Source organism: Pan troglodytes, chromosome 8, assembly GCF_028858775.2.
Source record: "Pan troglodytes isolate AG18354 chromosome 8, NHGRI_mPanTro3-v2.0_pri, whole genome shotgun sequence".
NCBI classification, from domain to species: Eukaryota; Metazoa; Chordata; class Mammalia; order Primates; family Hominidae; genus Pan; species Pan troglodytes.
The window spans coordinates 29,581,859-29,601,762 of NC_072406.2; the positions used below are offsets into that span (position 1 = coordinate 29,581,859).

The following is a 19,904-nucleotide window of genomic DNA, read 5'->3' on the forward strand; positions in this document are numbered from 1 at the left end:
TCTAGGCTTAGGTTAAAAGTGCAGGCTGACATAACTGCTCTCCTTTTACACTTACTTGGTGTTCTCTGGATGCTGACAGAAATATTTTTTATGCTGATAAGCCAGGCTGTCCTGTTATCTAAAAGAGGAAAGAAGGCAAGCAAAAAATTTAGGGAAATAAACATTTCTATGATTGCATCCATGCCAGAAGGAAAGCAATAATCCCATCTCTGAGGGGTACAAATGATACCTTATTCCTACAAGATTTCTTGTAAAATATTGAATTTGCCTGATGTCCAAACAAAATTAGGTTGTCTTCTATTACTATAATAAATAATGTGAGTAATAATAGCTTGTCCTTTTAAAGAAGTCCCTGGTTAATTTCAAATCCTGTCTTTTCCAACTTTTTCTCTCCTTGCCTTTCTGTCTATCCCCCTACCAATCAGGAAGTCATCTTTAAATAAGGCTGGTTAAGGATTTTGAATGTGAACAGAACCACAGGAATCACTTGGTACAGGTGCAACTACAAGGTCAGGTGTGAGCCATTAAGAACCACATTAGGTGTTCATGCAATTCATTAGCAAAGGGCAACTCTCAAGCCAGGCAAAGGAAACTTATCCAACCTGCTAATCAGGTACAGAAATTCTACGGCAACACTCAGCAGCTCATGGTAGCATTTCAACAGAGCACAACATAAACAACTGTCTCAGAGCAGGCACGTAGTAGCCACCGGCATCTGCATTCTGACACCTTTGCCAGTGTTATTACTGGAACACAAAACTAGAGGCAGAGAGAAATGTGCCAAAATTAGCTGCAAAATAAGACACAACCAATATTCCCTTTCAAACCATTGATATCAAAATACTCAAAAGAATAAAGCAAGTTATTTAACATCATTGTCTCTAGTTACTGACTTACTATTTGGAGAGAAAGACAAAGCCAGGACTGCCTTCCATTTTCTTCTCCTCTTCATTTGCACTCCACACTCTGACAGTCACATGCCTTCTTATCCCAAATCATCATTTGCTCTCGGACTCTAGTTCTCAGGTTTCTTTCTGTTGAATGACCTGAGTCAAGATGTTTCACTGGGAGAGTCCAAGCAGTATTGAGATGGAGGATCTATTATCCGCAGTATTCCTCGGACACCATGGGGTTAACTGAGGTTCTGAAGGTTCAGTGGGACTTGCGGTGGATCCCATAGATCCTGAAGTCTTGGTGCTTAGGCTCTTGGTCTGCCCCTGTTCTAACTTCAACAGGGAAGCCAGTGTGGCCAGAACTGCCCCTATCAAGGTCTTACCTTCTTTGAAGAATTTTCCCAGCCCACGCTGTGCCTACAAAAACAGAGTCATTCTGTTTCTACAATATAGAGTTTCACCACTAAACCCTTGGGATCTCTAACTTAAGGAGCAGAGGAGTGAGCCAGGAACTCTTCTCAATCATTCAAAATCTGCCAAACGTAGGCAGGTGCCGTGGCTGGCACCTGTAATCCCAGCACTGGGAGGCAAAGGCGGGAAGATCGCTTGAGCTCAGGAGCTCACGACCAGCCTGGGCAATGTAGTGAGATCCCCACCTTTACCAAAAAAAAAAAAAAAAAATCTGACAAACACAGAACAGTCTTTCAATAGGTAATTACTCTAGAAATTAGCCCTTTGGGAATTTTTATCCCTAAAAAGCTTAGAAAAAGTCAAGAGTATTGATTTGTTATAGCGGCTAACTGACATACTATGTGTTGAATACTGTTGTTGATTCTAGCGCTTGAAGGAACTTTTATAAGTGACTTATGTCTTATGTTCCATGTCTGCAAAGTACCGTCATTAACTTTAAAGACAACTTAAATTTGAGCAAAACTGTGTTAAGAAAAATGGCATTTGCTGTCACTTTGCAGGTCTGATTTTCAAGGGTAACACTTTCCCACTATTCTGTGTCCTGCCTGCAGGAGGTGGTAGTGGTGAAAGGCCTGCAGTACCGGATGTCTCTAAAAATAACAGAAGAATAATTAACATTGGCTGAGCACAGTGGCTCCTGCCTGTAATCCCAGCATTTTGGGAGGCCGAGGCAGATGAATCACCTGAGGTCAGGAGTTCAAGATCAGCCTGGCCAACATGTTGAAACCCCATTTCTACTAAAAATACAAAAATTAGCCGGGCATGGTGGCACACACCTGTAATCCCAACCTCTCAGGAGGCGGAGGCAGGAGAATCTCTTGAACTCAGGAGGCGGAGGTTGCAGTGAGTCGAGATCACGTCACTGCACTCCAGCCTGGATGACAGTGAGACTCTGTCTCAAAAAAAAAAAATAATAATTAACATAAAATTCAGGGGGGTGGCTGCCTGCAATGGGGAGGTGAGAAATGTGGCAGTGGGGAGATATGCAAAGAACATCAATGGCATTAACGATGCTGGGTTGGCTTCACAGCTGTTTACCTTATTACTAGGCCTTATAAATTACATAATATATATTGCATTATTCATCTGTATCAATTAAAAAAAACCCTGTGTGCTTGCCCTCAAATAAGAGCTGCCACATTTATGCTCCTTAGATTAAAAAAATAGTGTTTTTTTCTTTTTATTTTTTTGAGACCGGGTCTTGCTTTGTCACCCAGGCTGGAGCGCAGTGGGGTGATAATAGCTCACTATAGCCTCAAACTCCTGGGATCCAGCCATTTTCCCACCTCAGCCTTCCAAGTAGCTGGGACTACAGCATGCAACACCACACCTGGCTAATTATTTTGTTTTGTTGTTGTTGTTGTTGTTGTTGTTGTTGAGATGGAGGCTCGCTCTGTCACCCAGGCTGAAATGCAGCGGTGTGATTTCGGCTCACTGCAACCTCCACCTCCCAGGTTCAAGCGATTCTCCTGTCTCAGCCTCCAAGTAGCTGGGATTACAGGCATGTGCCACCACGCCTGGCTAATTTTTGTATTTTTAGTAGGGACGTAGTTTTGCCATGTTGGTGAGGCTGGTCTTGAACTCCTAACCTCAGGTGATCTGCCCGCCTTGGCCTCCCAGAGCGCTGAGATGACAGGCATGAGCCACTGCATCTAGCCCTGCTAATTATTTTATTTTTTGTAGAGATGAGGTTTTGCTATGTTGCCCAGGCTAGTTTCAAACTCATGGGCTCAAGCCATCCTCCCGTCTCAGCCCCGCAAAGTGCCGGGATCACAGGTGTGAGTCACCACACCCAGCCAAAGATAGTTCTTTATGAAAATGACCCAATCATCCTCACATCCTATTACCATCTAAATATCAGAATAATGAAATACTCTATTTTTAAACAGTTTAACGAATCTTAAGAAAAAGCATGCCAAAGCCTAATATGAAAGTTTTCCTATTACATCTGTTCCTATTAACACGTATTCTAACCTTAATCTCACACATATGCTGTGATTATGAAGTGCTTTCTGACTCACCCTGCTTCTCTAAAACCTCTCTCTGAGACTTCAGGCTCTTTGCATTAAAAGCCCTTTTGAGTTTGCTTATTTCTCCGCAGATGGTGATTTTTTAAAATCCCAGTGAATGTCCTTTGCCTCCTTCCAAGAGGAAAGGGTTGGGCACTAGATTGTTTTTAAGATCTTCTTCTGGCTCTAAACATCTCTCATTTTGTGATAATCAGGAAGAGTGTTAGCTTTTCTTTCCAGCTTCCTTGTTATGAAAGCATCTGGTTCCTTCTCTGCACAATTGGAGAGAAAAAAGAATGCTTGAAATTAGGAATACCTTTGCTTTCTGACTCCTCACTTCTTTACTCTGATATGAGTCAAGTTTCCTTACTCACCAGAACACCTCCCACTGTGTCCCTCCACCTACACACTGGCCTCCCCTCCACACACCCATGCATGCACACATGACTGCATGCGCGCACACACACACACAGACGCACACGCAAACACCAGTATATAAGGAGCCTGGCTTCACAGGGTCTCCAGGTGAGTTTCCACTCTGTTTCTGCTGATCTGTACCTAACAATCCCTTGTCTAGATAACAGCTAACATCTGTTGATCCCTTTGCTATGCCCTGTGCCAAACACTTCACTTAGATTACTGGGTTGTTTTGTTTTGTTTTGTTTTGTTTTAAGAGATAGGGTCTCATTCTGTTTCCCAGCTTGGAGTGCCATGGCGTGATCATAGCTCACTCCAGCCTCGAACTCCTGGGCTCAAGAAATCCTCTTGCCTTAGTCTCCCGAGTAGCTGGAACAATAGGAGTCTGCCACCATGTCCAGCTAATTTTTTTTTTTTTAAGAGATGAGGTTTCACTATGTTGCCCAGGCTGGTCTCAAACTCCTGATCTTGAGCGATCCTCCTGCCTAAGCCTCCCAAATAACTGGGATTGGACTACTAAGCAGTGCTTAGAGTTTGAGTTTTAGAGTCAGCTCGTCCTGGACTTACTGTCTTAGTCTGTTCTTATGCTACTGCAAAGCACTGCCCAAGACTGGGTAATTTATACAGGAAAGAGGTTTAATTGACTCACAGTTCCGTGGGTCTGTGGAAGCCTCAGGAAACTTAAAATCATGGTGAAGGAGAAGCAAACATGTCCTTCTTCACATGGTGGCAGGAAGGAGAATTGCTGAGCAAAAGGGAGAAAAGCCCCTTATAAAACCATCAGGTATTGTGAGAATTCACTCACTATCACGAGAACAGCAGCATGGGGGTAACTGCCCCCGTGACTCAATTACCTCCCACCAGGTCCCTCCCATGACACATGGGGATTATGGGAACTACAATTCAGGATGAGATTTGGATGGGGACACAACCAAACCATGTCAATTTGAATCTTGACTTAGCCATTTATTAGCTATGAGACCTTGAGCAAAAAGACTTCACATATCTGAGCGTCAGTAAAACGGGGATTATGTGCCTGTAAACTTTTAAAATGTTTACAAAAGCACTACTAGAATAGAGACTGGCACACAGACTGTTAATAAATGATAGTTATTTTTGTCACTGTTATTATTGTTATTGCCACTATATTGACAGAGATTCCTAAATCATTGCACCTAGACTCTCGGTTCAGGGCCCTGATAACTTGGTTTTCCTGCCCACAGTCGCGGTGTTGGATCCTTTCTTCCGACCTTTGGATCCTGGGCTTCTGGCAGATGCTCCCTGCATGGTGATCGCTGAGGCTACCACACCCTGAGTCCCACCTACCCTCCTGTCTAAAAGCACTATTTTTTTCTTTCTAAGACGGAGTCTCACTCTGTCGCACAGGTTTGAGTGCAGTGGCATGATCTTGGCTCACCGCAACCTCCACCTCCCGGGTTCAAGCGATTCTCCTGCTTCAGCCTCACGAGTAGCTGGGACTGCAGGTGCGGCACCATCACGCCTGGCTAATTTTTGTATTTTTACTAGAGACAGGGTTTCACTATGTTGGCCAGGCTGGTGTCGAACTCCTGACCACAGGTGATCTGCCCATCTTGGCCTCCCAAAGTGCTGGGATTACAGGTGTGAGCCAGCTTTTTTTTTTTTTTAATGGAGCCATGCTCTGTTGCCCAGGCTAGAGTTCAGTGGTGCGATCTCAGCTCACTGCAACATCTGTCTCCTGGGTTCAAGGAATTCTTCTGCCTCAGCCTCCCGAGTACCTGGCATTACAGCTGCGTGCCACCACACCTGGCCAATTTTTGTATTTTTAGTAGAGATGGGATTTTGCCATGTTGGCCAGGCTGGTCTCGAACTCCTGACCTCGGTTAAAATCACATTATTTACTCAATTCTGTTTGCTATTTCTGACTTCTCTGTACTTAAATCCTAATTACCCTCTCTTGTCTGGCAAACTCCACAGTGTTTTTCTAAAGACCCCAAATAAGACACTTTCATATTGTGTGTCATTTAATTCACACGCCAGTCCTACAAAGGTACAGGGTTTCTGCCATCCTCAACACTTAAACTCTGGCTTCCAGGCAGCTTCTTCAATTCTCATCGTCTCCCAGTGTGGTGGGATACGCACCTAATCTTCTTAGTCACAGGGCCATGCCTAGCTGCAAGAGAGGCTGGGCAATGTCATCTTTAACTGGGAGGCCATGAACCTCACTAAATTAGTTGTGACAGAAAAGGGAAAAGGATCTTTGAGACAACCTGGAGTTGGCCAGGGCAATGTAATAATATCCCCACTTTATATGAAGACACCATAGCTCAGAGATATTAAGAGTTCTCATAGCAAGAAAAGAGAGGAGCCAGAAATTGAAGTCAGGTCTATCTGACGGCAGAGCTACTTTCCAATGGACTGGTCTACACTGCCTGGTCCCCCGTGTTCACAGAGAATCCACGTGATGCAGCACACCCTGGCAGGAGATTCATTCCAAAGACAAGACTCTGATAGTTCCCCTTTATTCTAGCTAGGAGATTGAATCAAACTCTTTGGTTATTTTAGCTGCAACATAATTTTTATATATTGTATCTATGATTTTTATTTTTATATATAATTTTATATATCCTAGATGTTTTTATATATCCTAGATATTTTTATATATCCTAGATATTTTTATATATCCTGGTAATATTTACTAAGTGACACAATTTTGCAAACTACACATGCAGAGGAGTTCTTTAGTAACTAAAGCTGCCAAGGCCTGTGTTCCTTACATAGTGCAATCAAAAACAGGACTTTTTTTTATTTTTTAAAAGACAGGGTCTCTGCTCTGTTGCTCAGGCTGGGGTGCAGTGGCACAATCATGGGTCACTGCAGCCTTGACCTTTCAGGTTCAAGAGATTCTCCCACCTAAGCCTCCCGAGTAGCTGGGATCACAGGTGCGTGCCACCATGTCTGCCTAATGTCTAGTTTTTCCATTTTGTAGAGACAGGCTCTTCCTATGTTGCCCAGGCTGCTCTTGAACTCCTGGACTCAAGTGATCCTCCTGCCTTAGCCTCCCAAAGCACTGGAATTACAGACATGAGCAACTGCACCCGGCCTAAAAACAGTATTAAACAAAGTTTCTGATTAGAAGTTTTAACTAACTCCATGGCAGAAAAATTTCTTTAGAAGACCTTCAAATGAAAACAAATTATTCATATTACTTAAAGAAAAAAAGTCAAGGAATTTGATTTATAAATTCAAGTTATCCTTGCAATGTTTGGTTGCAGACCACATTGTTTTTCAACAATGAGAACACCACCATTTGGCGTTCTTCACAGACACACATGCTCGAGCTTCCAGTTAATAAATAGCTTCCCGGCCATCATTTTGAGGGTTTAATTCCTTCTGTTTAATTAATCCAGCTCTCAACATTGTATTTATTAGAGACCAATAATCACATTATTGTGTGCTAATAGATGCCCCTAGTATTTAAATAATTCTCCCAAGGATTTGGAAGTCATCCTGGGACCTATTTAATATTAGTTATTAATGGCTTGCTAAAGAAAGGTGGTTTTCAATTTGCATACAGGTTCTTCAAATTCTCTTACTAGGACAAATACCATATTAATTAGGGCAGGCTATCTGCTGTAACAAATAATCCCCAAATCTCAGTGACTTACCACAATACAACTACATTTTTCTTTCTTTCTCTCTCTCTTTTTTTTTTTTTTTTTGAGACAGAGTCTTTCTCTGTTGCCCAGACTGGAGTGCAGTGGTGAGGTCTTGGCTCACTGCAGCCTCTGCCTCCTGGGTTCAAGCGATTCTCTTGCCTCAGCCTCCTGAGTAGCTGGGATTACAGGTGTGCACCGCCATGCCTGGCCTACATCTTTTATTTATATCATTTATATTTATATCAGATGTTAGGGTTGGTAGGAGGGTTCTGCTCCACACAGCTCTTCAAATATAGCCCCCTGCCCTCCTGCAGCTGCATTCTACAGGTCCTAGAGAATTCTCTTTAGCCAGCCCACAGATGAACAAAGAGAGGAAGGATGGTTTTGATGGGCTGGTTCTGGAAGGAATATGTCTACTTCTCCCACATCCCATTGGCTGGAATGTGGTGGCAGGAACACACCTAACTGCCAGGGAGACTGGGAAAATGTAGTATAGCTATGTGTCCAGGAGTAGTGGGAAACGGGTTCAGTGAGCACAGTCACCAAATACCATTAAGTCTCCGTCGCAAATACCAAAAGAAATTGCTAAGCTAAAAATACGTAGGCTGGGCACAATTACAAATACCAAAAGAAATTGCTAAGCTAAAAAATACTTAGGTGGGGATTACGCCTGTAATCCCAGCACTTTTGGAGGCCAAGGTGGGTGGATCACTTGAGGTCAGGAGTTCAAGACCGGCAAGGCCAACATGGTGAAACCCTGTCTCTACTAAAAATACAAAAATTAGCTGGGCGTGGTGGCACGTGCCTGTAATCCCAGCTATACAGGAGGCTGAGGCAGGAGAATTGCTTGAACCTGGGAGGCAGAGGTTGCATGAGCTGAGATTGAGCCTTGTACTTCAGCCTGAGTGACAGAGTGAGTCTCTGTCTATATATATATAATATGTATATTATATATATATAAAATACATATGTCTATATATAATATATAAAATATGTATATGTCTATATATATCTATATTATATATAGATATATATCAACAAAGTGATTTGATTAACAAGTTTTTTTAAGTAATGGTGATATAATTTAAAATTTTGACCTTTCTTTAACACTAGCAAATATTAGTGAGAGTAATAGGTGTTCTAATTCGAGTTATTGCTGGTTATCTACACAGCCATCTAAAGTCAAATATTTTTTATTGTGGCAAACTATACACAACATAAAATTTACTATTTTAACCTTTTATTATTTTTGTTTTTAACCATTTTGAAGTATGGTTCAATATGGGTACATTCACATTGTTGTACAAGTACCCACACTGCTGCTCTTCCGAAATTTTTTATCATTCCAAACAGATAACAGCTCTTCATTTTCTTCTTCCCTCAGCCCCTGGTAACCACTTTTCTCCCTTCTGTCTCTGTAAGTGTACTACTCAAGGTATCTCATAGAAGTGAAATAATACAATGTCTGCTCTGTGTCTGGCTTATATCACATAGCAAAATGTCTTCCAGGTTCATCTAAGCTCCAGTACTATCAGAATTTTATTCTTTCTTTCTTTCTTTTTTTTTTTAAAGACGAATTTTCTCTCTTGTTGCCCAGGCTGGAGTGCAATGGTGTGATTTCGGCTCATTGCAATCTCTGCCTCCTGGGTTCCAGTGATTCTCCTGCCTCAGCCTCCCAGGTAGCTGGGATTACAGGGGCCCGCCATCACACCTGGCTAATTTTTTGTATTTTCGGTAGAGATGGGATTTCACCACGTTGGCCAGACTGGTCTTGAACTCCTGACCTCAGGTGATCCACCCACCTCAGCCTCCCAAAGTGCTAGGATTACACGCATGAGCCACTGCGCCTGGCCCAGAATTTTATTCTTTTTTAAGGTTAAATAATATTCTATTGTGCCTATATGCCCCCTTTTTTTAATAATCTGCTCATCTGTTGGACATTTGGGTTGCTTCCACCTTTTGGTTATTGTGAATAATGCTATAAAAGACTGTTGGAGCTCCTGCGTTTACTTCTTTGGTAGAATTCCACTAAGAAGTGGAATTGCTGGATCACATGGCAATTATGATGGATTTTTTTTGAGGAATTGCCTGCCCATTATCCACAGCAGCTATAAAGTCAAAATATTTTTTAAGACAAACTTGTAGTTGGCTTCTACAAAAGGTTGTAAAAACGTACTGATGAAGACATTGTCCTGGATGAAAGGCTCACTCAGTATCGGGGTTGTGTGTTCTCAATCTGGCTCTTTAAGACCTAGAATGAGGTTAGGCGCCGTGGCTCACGCCTATAATCACAGCACTTTGGGAGGCTGAGGCAGGCGGATCATGAGGTCAAGAGATCGAGACCATCCTGGCCCACATGGTGAAACCCCCGTCTCTACTAAAAATACAAAAATTAGCTGGGCATGGTGGTGCATGCCTGTAGTCCCAGCTACTCAGGAGGCTGAGCAGGAAAATCACTTGAACCCGGGAGGCGGAGGTTGCAGTGAGCCGATACTGCCCTCCAGCCTGGCGACAGAGAGAGACTCCATCTCAAAAAAAAAAAAAAAAAAATCTAGAATGATTTAAATTTCACTTTTCCTTTGCTTCTAAGTGAAGTAATAATATACATTGAATACTTAGTTGTATTTTCTGGGGGGTACAAAGAATAGGAATTTGATAGAAAACAATCTGTGTGTTCAAAGTTCTGTTCTAGTTCTCTTGTGACATTAGTATCTAATAGGTGTCCTATAAATGATAGGAATGGCTTGTCACACCATGACTCAAAATTAAACCAAGAAAATCTCTGCAGCACTGTAAATTTCAGCTTCCAATTAACAATTAAAACCTAACAGCAACATCATTGATAGAATTGACATCATAGGTCCTGCTTTTTTTTCCTGCTGCTTATCTGATAATTATCTGGATTATTTTCTATTTTGCCCTCCCCAGATTGTTTCTGTAGACTACTTTTGTGTAAATATTTAAAACAACTAACTAGGGTGATGAAAACCTGGGTGTTTTCTAGAAGTTTAACCCAAATAGCAGGGGCTTTGGATGTTTGCTTTTGATTTCATTCTTTTGGCAATTTAGTGTTCCCGGGTACAGGTACTGTCAAAATTCAAAGATACTATGAAAATGAAAAGCAAGTACTGTAGAAATGAGAGTGCATTTGAACTAAACCTTTAACTGAGAGATCGATTTGGAAACTCGGTTCCTTAATAATGTGATTTTCAACTTTGCTACTTCATCACAGACATACGACAGTACATTGATATTCTCGGTTTCAAAAATTATTTCCAAGTTAAGCTTCTCTAGGAAGAAAGACTGAAAAATAAAGTTGGGCACAAGCTTGATGCCAGATTATCACGTTAAAAGCAGAACATCCTCAAGAACCCTTTTCACCCATTCTTGTCTGCCTATCCCAGGGCTAGTAGATATTGAGTCCAGTAGTGAAGAATGTTTATTTTACTTTCTAAAAGATTCAATAGCATTTAGTGTTTAACTAACAACAGTGCTTAGTGAAATAGGATTACAGTATGTACACAGGTGCTATATGCTAAAAAGTTTTCCATTCTTGTGCGTTGGATTTACATGATTTTCTCTACTGTTCTTTGTTTGTTTGTTTGTGTTTGTTTTTGTTTTTGCTTTCTGAGATGGAGTCTCGCTGTACCTCCCAGGCTGGAGTGCAGTGGCACGATCTCGGCTCACTGCAATCTCCATCTCCCAGGTTTAATCTATTTTCCTGCCTCAGCCTCCTGAGTAGCTGAGACTACAGGTGCACGGCATGACCCTTGGCTAATTTTTGTTTTGTTTTGTTTTGTTTTTTGAGATGGAGTTTCGCTCTGCTGCCCAGCCTGGAGTGCAGTGGCATGATCTTGGTGCAATACATCCTCTGCCTCCCGGGTTTAAGCAATTCTCTGCCTTAGCCTCCCGAGTAGCTGGGATTACAGGCACCCACCACCACACCTAGCTAGTTTTGTGTGTGTGGGTGTGTGTGTGTGTGTGTTTTAATAGAGACAGGGTTTCACCATCTTGGCCAGGCTGATCTTGAACTCCTGACCTTGTGATCACCCGCCTCGGCCTCCCAAAATGCTGGGATTACAGGCATGAGCCACTGCACCTGGCCTGTTTTTTTTTTGTTTGTTTGTTTGTTTTTTAGGGAAGATAGGTTTTCACCATGTTGGCCAGGCTGGTCTCAAACTCCTGGCCTCAAGGGATCTGCTACCCTGGCCTCCCAAATTGTTGGGATTACAGACGTGAGCCACAACACCTGGCCTCTGCCTTTCTTTGAACACACCTGTAGGCAATAGTTTGAGAAAGTTCCTGAAATAAATCTCCTGCATATTAATTTGAAGTTTCTTTGTAGCTGCTTCTTTCAAAAAAGAAATAAAATCTCTTTACTAGTATCTTTTTAAGGAGTAAAGCCACAGAAATAAGAGCCTGCATTTGAAATCCATCACAAATCTTGCTCAGTGGATTTACTGTGGGCAGTGGAGAATTTAGTAACTTCCATAAAGAAAAACTAAAGTTTACTTTTCAATTTTTTTTTTTTTTTTTTTTTTTGAGACAGGGTCTCTCTCTGTCACTAGGTTGAAGTGCAGTGGCATGATCTCAGCTCACTGCAATCTCCACCTCCCAGGTTCAAGCAATTCTCATGCCTCAGCCTCCTGAGTGGCTGGGACTACGGGCATGCACCACCACACCCGGCTAATTTTTGTATTTTTAGTAGAGATGGGGTTTTACCATGTTGGCCAGGCTGGTCTCCAATTCCTGGCCTCAAGTGATCTGCCCACCTTGGCCTCCCAAAGTGGTGGGACTACAGGCGTGAGCCACTGCGCCTGGCCTGAAGTCATTTTTTAACAAGGACCTCATGTATCATTTAACATCTAACAGCATAGACTACTAAAATACGTAACATTATAAATAATGGACTTTCGAGCCTCTCCTTACCACCCACTGTCGGGTACACATTTATATGACTCCATGCTTGTAGCACACACAAAGTGGGAGCCAGCACTGAAATCACTCCAGAAGCCTCCCTGGATCCATCTCCTCATTACAGAATCTCAGTGTGAGCCCGTCATTGCTACTAATATCCAACTGTCCCAGCACTCATGCCTCTGCAGTTCTTAACCCCTACAGTTATTCTTGTCTTTCCTACTCTTGGGCCCTATTTTTATCCCTTTTCTGTTTCTAGGATTTACCCAGCCACCCTCCTTAAGAACCAATTTTTTCCTCAGTATCTTCTCCCTGACTGTCCCTTACCAACCAACCCCTTTTCTAAATGACTTCTTGTACTTTTACCCTTAAAAAACAAAAAACAGAGAACGAGACCTGTATATCCTTTTCTCCTCCTTTTTTTCTGATTTAAATGAATTAATTTATTTCTATTAATCTCCTATCAAAGCACCCCATTCTCTCCTGGTGCGGTGGCTCACGCCTGTAATCCCAGCACTTTGGGAGGTCAAGGCAGGTGGATCACTTGAGGTCAGGAGTTCGAGACCAACCTGGCCAACATGGCAAAACCTCATCTCTACTAAAATTACACAAAATTAGCTGAGCATGGTGGGGCGTGCCTGTAATCCCAGCTACTCAGGAGGCTGAGGCAGGAGAATCCCTTGAAACCAGGAGGTGGAGGCTGCAGTGAGGTGAGATTGCACCACTGCACTCCAGCCTGGGCAACAGAGCAAGACTCTGTCTCAAAAACAAACAAACAAACAAACCAAAAAAATTCCCCATTCTTTACTAAGAAGGCAAGTGTAGTGACTGATATCAACTAATCTGGGTCCCTAGTCCTATCCTTGAACAAGGTGCTTGTCTAAGTTTGTTTTCTTGTCTGTAATTGGAGGGAAATAGCTCCTGCCACATGCAGGTTGCTCAAAATCTTAAACAAAATAACATACACCCATTACAAAACCTGGTAGAGTTGGCCCCGATAAACATCATCTATTAATATTATTATTAAAACTCTACTTTCCTTTGAAATGACATCTGTAGCTTCTGCCCATCTGCATACCTATTCTCTTTTTTCTCAGAATTCAGGATAAAATTAATTGACTAGGCCTTGTGCTGTGGCTTATGCATGTAGTCCTAACACTTTGGGAGGCTGAGGTGGGAGGATCCTTTGAGCTTAGGAGTTTGAGACCAGGCTGGGCATCATAGCGAGACCTCCATCTCTACAAAAATTACAAATATTAGCTGAGTGTGGTGGTGCACACCTGTAGTCCCAGCTGCTCAGGAGGCTGAGGCAGGAGGATCCCTCGAGCCCAGGAGTTCAAGGCTGCAGTGAGCTATGACTGCACCACTGTAATCCATCCTGGGCAACAGAGCCATTTCAAAATAATAACAATAATAATTGATGACAGTGTAATATGGTTGGGGTTCAGAAAATGATACCCCAAAATGAAGGCCTTAGAAGCAGCTCTCTCTAACCTCATGTCCTCCTGCCTCTGGCCCCTCATTCTAGAAACTGGAATCCCTCTTCCCCAAGGTGATTCACAGAAGCCAGAATCCCCCATCCCCAAAGCCAAGCATAAAACCTAAAAGTTTGACTCTGCGTGTCCCCTGCCTTTCTGTGTCAAAACTGGCCGTAAAGAAATTCTCTGCCCTGCTTTGTTTGACTGTAGGTCATAAGACCCCCATTCCAGAAAGGATCCTGCTCTATACCCAGAAGGAAGGAACACTGCACAGAAAAGCCAAAAAGAATCTAAACAGACAGGGCTTGCTCACTTAGTCTATTGGCATTAGATCAGACCCTTTTTATGCCATCGTAGTAGCTATCAGGTTGGTGCAGAAGTAATTGCGGTTTTTGCAATTAAAAACCGCAATTACTTTTGCACCAGCTGAATACATGGCGGTCCATACTTTATTGAACCTAAGCGAAAAAATGGACCGTTTCCCCTGCATCTTTGGGTTTTCATTCTGAAGGCTCCCGGATCACATAAAGTTAAGATCTAGTATATTTGTATGCCTTTTCTACTGTGAAACTGCCTTTTGTCAGTTGATTTTCAGCAAACCTTCAGAGGACGAAGGAGAGGTTTGCCCTTGGCCCCCTACAATACCTAAAGGTATGACTCTTTACTGTGGCAGCTGCTCCAAGCATCATGTTTTGCCAACAGACTCACACATACTAAGTTTATTTCAGTCACAGCAAGTACCAGGGCCAGTTCAAGTGCTCTAGCACGGCACTCTAATTCTAAAGAGAAGGAAACGCGGCACCGGGGCAGGAAACAGTGACAAGTGGGAGCACAAAAACCAAAGTTCTCCGTATGCAGCATGAGGATCCAGAACCCACTGTGACATCAAATTGCCAGAGCACCACCTCCGATTTATTCTTGGGGAAAACTAAAAGAGCTACGGAATGCTCCCTTGTTCCAGACTGTTCTATGGAGAACTGGGATCTGGGGAAAATGCAACAGTTTCTTTCCGTTTGGGGATCTAGCCCCGAATTTTTCTCATTCAGCCAAACTACCGACAGTCAGACAGCGCCTGCAGGAGGGTGTGGCCAGGCAAAAACGCGGGGAACGGCCCCGGACCAGGGTGGGGCGTGGCAAGGGTTTGAAGGGCGTGTCCTACGAAGAGGTAGGGCTTGGCAAGGACCCACGGGGCGTGTCCTAGGACTCGGTGAGGGCGTGACCTCGGGCCAGGGGCGGGGAGAGAACCAGAGGGCGAAGTGGGAGGGCACAGGGGAGACTAAAAAGGCCAGGGAAGTTGGCCTGGCGGAAGTTCCCAGGGAGAAGGCAGCGCGTTGTACCCGAGGTAAGGCTTCTTGGAGTCAGAGCAGGAGCCGGAACTGTGGGCTCAGTAGGAAGAGTGGGGCCCGACGGCGGAGGCCGCGCGGCCAGGGTTCGCTGCAGAGCTCCACGCGAGGGTCCTGCCGGAAGGAAGGATTTTCTAGCCGCTGCGCTTGGGCCCTGCCGCCTCTCCTTAAGTGCTTGAGGGACGTTGCAAAGAGCGCCAGTCGCGTGCGGCGCCAGCTCCCTGTGGCTCGACAGCAATGCCCGGGGGCGTCATCGGGTAGCTGTGCTAAGCCTCCTTTAACAAGCTTTTTTTTTTTTTTTTTTTTTTTTTTTTTTTTTTTTTTTTTTTTAGATTCAGGGTCTGGCTCTGCTTCCCAGGCTAGAGTGCATTTGGCGCGATCACAGCTCACTGCAGCCTCGACCTCCTGAGCTCAAGCGAACTTCCTGCCTCAGCCTCCTGAGCTTCCTGAGTAGCTGCGACTACAGGCACGTGCCACCATGCCCGGTTATTTTTGTATTTTTTGTAGAGAGTGTCTCGCCGTGTTGCCCAGGCTGGTTTCGAACTCCTGGGCTCAATCAGTCTGCCTGCCTCGGCCTCCCAAAGTGCTGCCATTACAGGTCTATATTTTTTGACAGTTTGTAAAAGCTAATTACCAGCGGTCATATGTCTGAGTCCTGTGCACTCTTGCTTAATCCACTCTGCAGCCCTGTGAAGGATTCTAGTGATAACGACAAAGCTAAGGTACAGAAAAATTAGGCCACACTGCTGGAAAGTTTAGAGATGGAAACAAAGTTTAGAGGTGGAGTCTTTCTGACTCCACAGCCAGTGTGCTGTTACTCTCTTAGACTACCTCATTCTTTGTACATCACAAGTCAACAGGATACCCTTACATAGGCAGTAAGAGGGGTTGCTGATTTAAAGAACTTTGGACCCAGAAAGAGTAGAGCCCTATTCTAGTTCTGGTTCCAGCTCAGTGACTTTCTACAAGTTGGTTTTCTTTTGCTTTTTTTAAAGCAGAGTCTCGCCCTTGCCCAGGCTGGAGTGCAGTGGTGCGATCTTGGCTCACTGCAACCTCCCCCTCCCGGGATCAAGCGATTCTCTTGCCTCAGCCTTCTGAGTGGCTGGGACTACAGGCGCGCTCCACCACACACAGCTAATTTTTGTATTTTTAGTAGAGACGGGGTTTCACCATACTGGCCAGGCTGATCTCGAACTCCTGACCTTGTGATTCACCCACCTCGGCCTCCCAAAGTGCTGGGATTACAGGCGTAAGCCACCGCGCCCGGCCTCTTGCTTTTTAAGACTAGGTCTCATTCTTTCACCAAAGCTGGAGTGCAGTGGTGCTATCACAGCTCACTGCAACCTTCACTTCCCCGGTTCAAGTGATCCTCCCAGCTCAGTCTCCCACAGGTGCACACCACCACGCCCGGCTAGTTTTTATTTTCTGTTTTTTTTTTTTTTTTTTTTGTATTTTTGGTAGAGACGGGGTTTTGCCATTTTGTCCAGGTTGGTGTCAAACTCCTGGGCTCAAGTGATCTGGCTGCCTCGGCCTCCCAAAGTGCTAGGATTACAGGCGTGAGCCACTGCGCCTGGCCTGCCTGTTTTCTAGACACATTAAGGTGAGTGGTCTCAGGCCAGGCGCGGTGGCTCACACCTGTAATCCCGGCACTTTGGGAGGCTGAGGCAGGTGGATCACTTGAGGCCAGGAGTTCGAGACCAGCCTGGCCAACATGTGAAACCTCTTTTCTTCAAAAAATTAGCTGGGCATGGTGGTGGGCATGCCTGTAATCCCAGCTACTGGAGAGGCTGAGGCACGAGAATTGCTTGAACCTGGGAGGCAGAGGCGGCTGTGAGCTGAGATCACACCACCGCACTCCAGCCTGGGTGTCAGAGCAAGACTCTGTCTCAAAAAAAAAAAAAAAAAAAAAGGTAAGTGGTCTCTAGGTCGCTAGTGGATGTAATAATCTATGGATTTATGAGGATAAGATCCTGATTTTACCATTTAATGATATTTTGGGCCAGTTTTTTCCTTTTTAATTGGGCAGCCCTCAAACCAGAATAGATTGAGAGGGTCTTCCAGTTTTGGGTCATATTTGCTGCTGAAATTACAAGGTAGTCAGGAAGGGTCTGTTTATTCAATCAAAGATCAATAAATGTGTATTTTGGAGGTCAGTAGCGGAGTATCCAGCCAGAAGGTGGCTAGTGAGACAGGAGGAAAATCAGGACAGTGGCTTTTCTGGAGGGACTTAGGGAAAGATCAGTTTCACCGGGCAAATTTCCCCTTCCCTGTGAAGGACAGAAAATACCTTGAATATGGCTAAAGTGAGAAGCATTTCTGAAAAAAAAATGCAATTTAATATCCTTTGAAGTGTCAGTAAATTTTGAGCCAAATAGAAGCAGAGAGTAAGAGAACACAAAAATAGATCATTTAGAATCTGGAGAAGTACATGACCGTGTACTCAGTGCCAGGACTTGGCCATAGGATCCCTGTGACTATTTTAAGTTGAGTAAGCAGCCCTGATGCAAGGATTTTAGAGATTGTCTCAGTTTTAAGCTTAAAGACAAAATGATGAACTGTATAGCATGAGAGGAGCTTGGTAAATGTCCACCTTTGCTTCCATGTGCTTTAAAGTGTTCATACAGGAGGAATGTTTATCCTTAAATATCTTCTTTTTAAAATATTTATTTGTTTATTTATTTTTGTAGAGATGGGGGGTCTTGTTTTGTTGCCCAGGCTGGTCTTAAACTCCTGGGCTCAAGTGATCTTCCCACCTCGGCCTCCCAAACTGTTGAGATTACAGGCGTGAGCCACAGCACCCAGCCAACTTCAAATCTATTAAATGCCCTAGTAAGCCATATAGTAATAATATTGAGAATTTCTGATCAAGCTCGAGTCTGCTCAGTATCCCTATGAACTTGACTGAGGTAGTTGTTGAATATATTTTCATACATCAAATGTGGCTTTGTTCTGTTTTCTTTAGCTGTTCTTTCTAGTGTATTTTCAGTGGTCCAGGTTTTCCTAACAAGATTTTTTTTTTTTTTTTTTTTTTTTTGTGGCAGGGTCTCACTCTATTGCCCAGACTGGAGTGCAGTGGCCCTATCTTGACTCACTGCAACCTCTGCCTCCCGGGTTTAAGTGATTCTCCTGCATCAGCCTCCCAACTAGCTGGAAATATAGGCATGCACCACCACGCCCAGCTAATTGTTTTGTATTTTTGGTAGAGATGGGGTTTCATCATGTTGATCAGGCTGCTCTTGAACTCCTGACCTCAGGTGATCCACCTGCCTCAGCCTCCCGGCATGAGCCACCACGCCCGGCCCTTAATAATGCTTTTATAACAAAAGGCTTCTCATTCATAGACATCATCTCTTAAAAAAAAAAAAAAAGAAAAAAGAATAAGAAAAATAAAATATCTGGTTCCATTTGGCATAAACTGGCTCTGTGGTTGTACCTAATTTGTCAAAACAATAACCACCTGAGTACAAATACCTCTGTGCCTGCTCAGCGTGAGAGCTGTGAATGTTAGCCATTTCCCTGTCTCCTTCCAGGCAGGTATGTCCATGTGACTTGTTTGGCTAATGAAACTCAAGTGGAGTGACCTGTGTCACTTCCAGGTAAAACTGTGTTAAAAGCCAGTGAAAGATTTGTCACAATCACTTTCCCTCTGCCACAGTGACCATCCAGATAGAGGCAGCAGTCTCAGCCTGGGTCATAGAGGACAGTGAGCGGAGCCCCCTGCCTTCCTGTGTTAGACATATTCGATGAGCTAGGAATAAACTTTTGTTGTGGTCAGACCCTGAGATTAGGGGATTTGAGTGTTACTGTGGCCTAGCCTGGTCAAGCCTGCGTAATGAATATTATCAGATAAGCTGCATGTATGCGGGGATTTCTGGCTCTGGTTTACCAGATACCTTGGGAGCTGTGGGGAGGGCCCTGAAAGAGGCTTGTCCTGTGAATCATGCTCCTTTTACTGTGTGGGAGATGGCAGGTGTGCTGTTCCCATCATGCTCCAGTCTGCTTTGTGATTTTAATCAAAAGTGGCAAAAATGGCATTTAGATGTTTAATTGCATTCTGTAAGGGCAGACCATGTTAAAGTGTAAAATAGGTAAAGCCTGTATGCCTGGAAGGGATAAGAATCAAGGCTTTCATTTTTACTTTGAAAAACACAATTTATATATTTTTAACAATTTTCAGTGCACTTCCAAGTTTTCCAATACAGAGGAATGTTCGTGGGTGAGTTGTGAAAAGATGATTCTTCCCAAATGCAGTTATCAGTGGATACATTTCAGAAATTATTTTGTCACTGAAGGACATTTGAAATGAATCATCCGTACTTACCCTTGACTAATACGTTTTTTTTCAGGCAGCTTCAAAGAGTATTTTAAATATGATTTCCTGGCTATCTGATTTCGGATCTAAGAGTATCAGACTTAGGTTTTGCTGTTAATGTCCTGGGGGCAGTGTGTTCACTCTTTTATTCTGAGTTAAACAGAAGGCAAGCCGGGAGCATTGTGCTTTGGACAGAGCTGTGCTGCATTCTTAGGGGACACTGGCTATAAATCCAGTCTCCCTAGAGGTTAACAATCAAAGTTCTCCCCTTATTATAGTCAGGCGAGTGATATGATGATGATAAATTGCTTGGACATGACTGGCCCAAGCACTAGTGTGATGAATTATGTTGTTCGAGGCATGACCGAAGATCTTCTATTGTCAGCTGGCAATGCTAAGTATTGGCAGTATTCATAAATAGCCTTT

At 43.6% G+C, this 19,904-nt stretch overlaps 1 protein-coding gene across 24 annotated transcripts in view; it reads left to right on the top strand.

The window, feature by feature from the left end:
• Positions 1-15,023: 15,023 nt before the first annotated feature.
• Positions 15,024-19,904, top strand: part of PTER (phosphotriesterase related) — an 80,336-nt gene continuing 75,455 nt past the window's right edge. For 5 of the 24 annotated variants that reach the window (XM_063781418.1, XM_063781417.1, XM_009458023.5 and 2 more), the window contains exon 1: positions 15,080-15,165. The gene's annotated coding sequence lies outside the window, so the exon portion shown is untranslated. Of the gene's footprint in view, positions 15,166-15,498; positions 15,889-19,904 lie in introns of those variants that run through there. The other 19 variants (XM_063781414.1, XM_054660791.2, XM_063781411.1 and 16 more) reach the window with 11 other exon arrangements.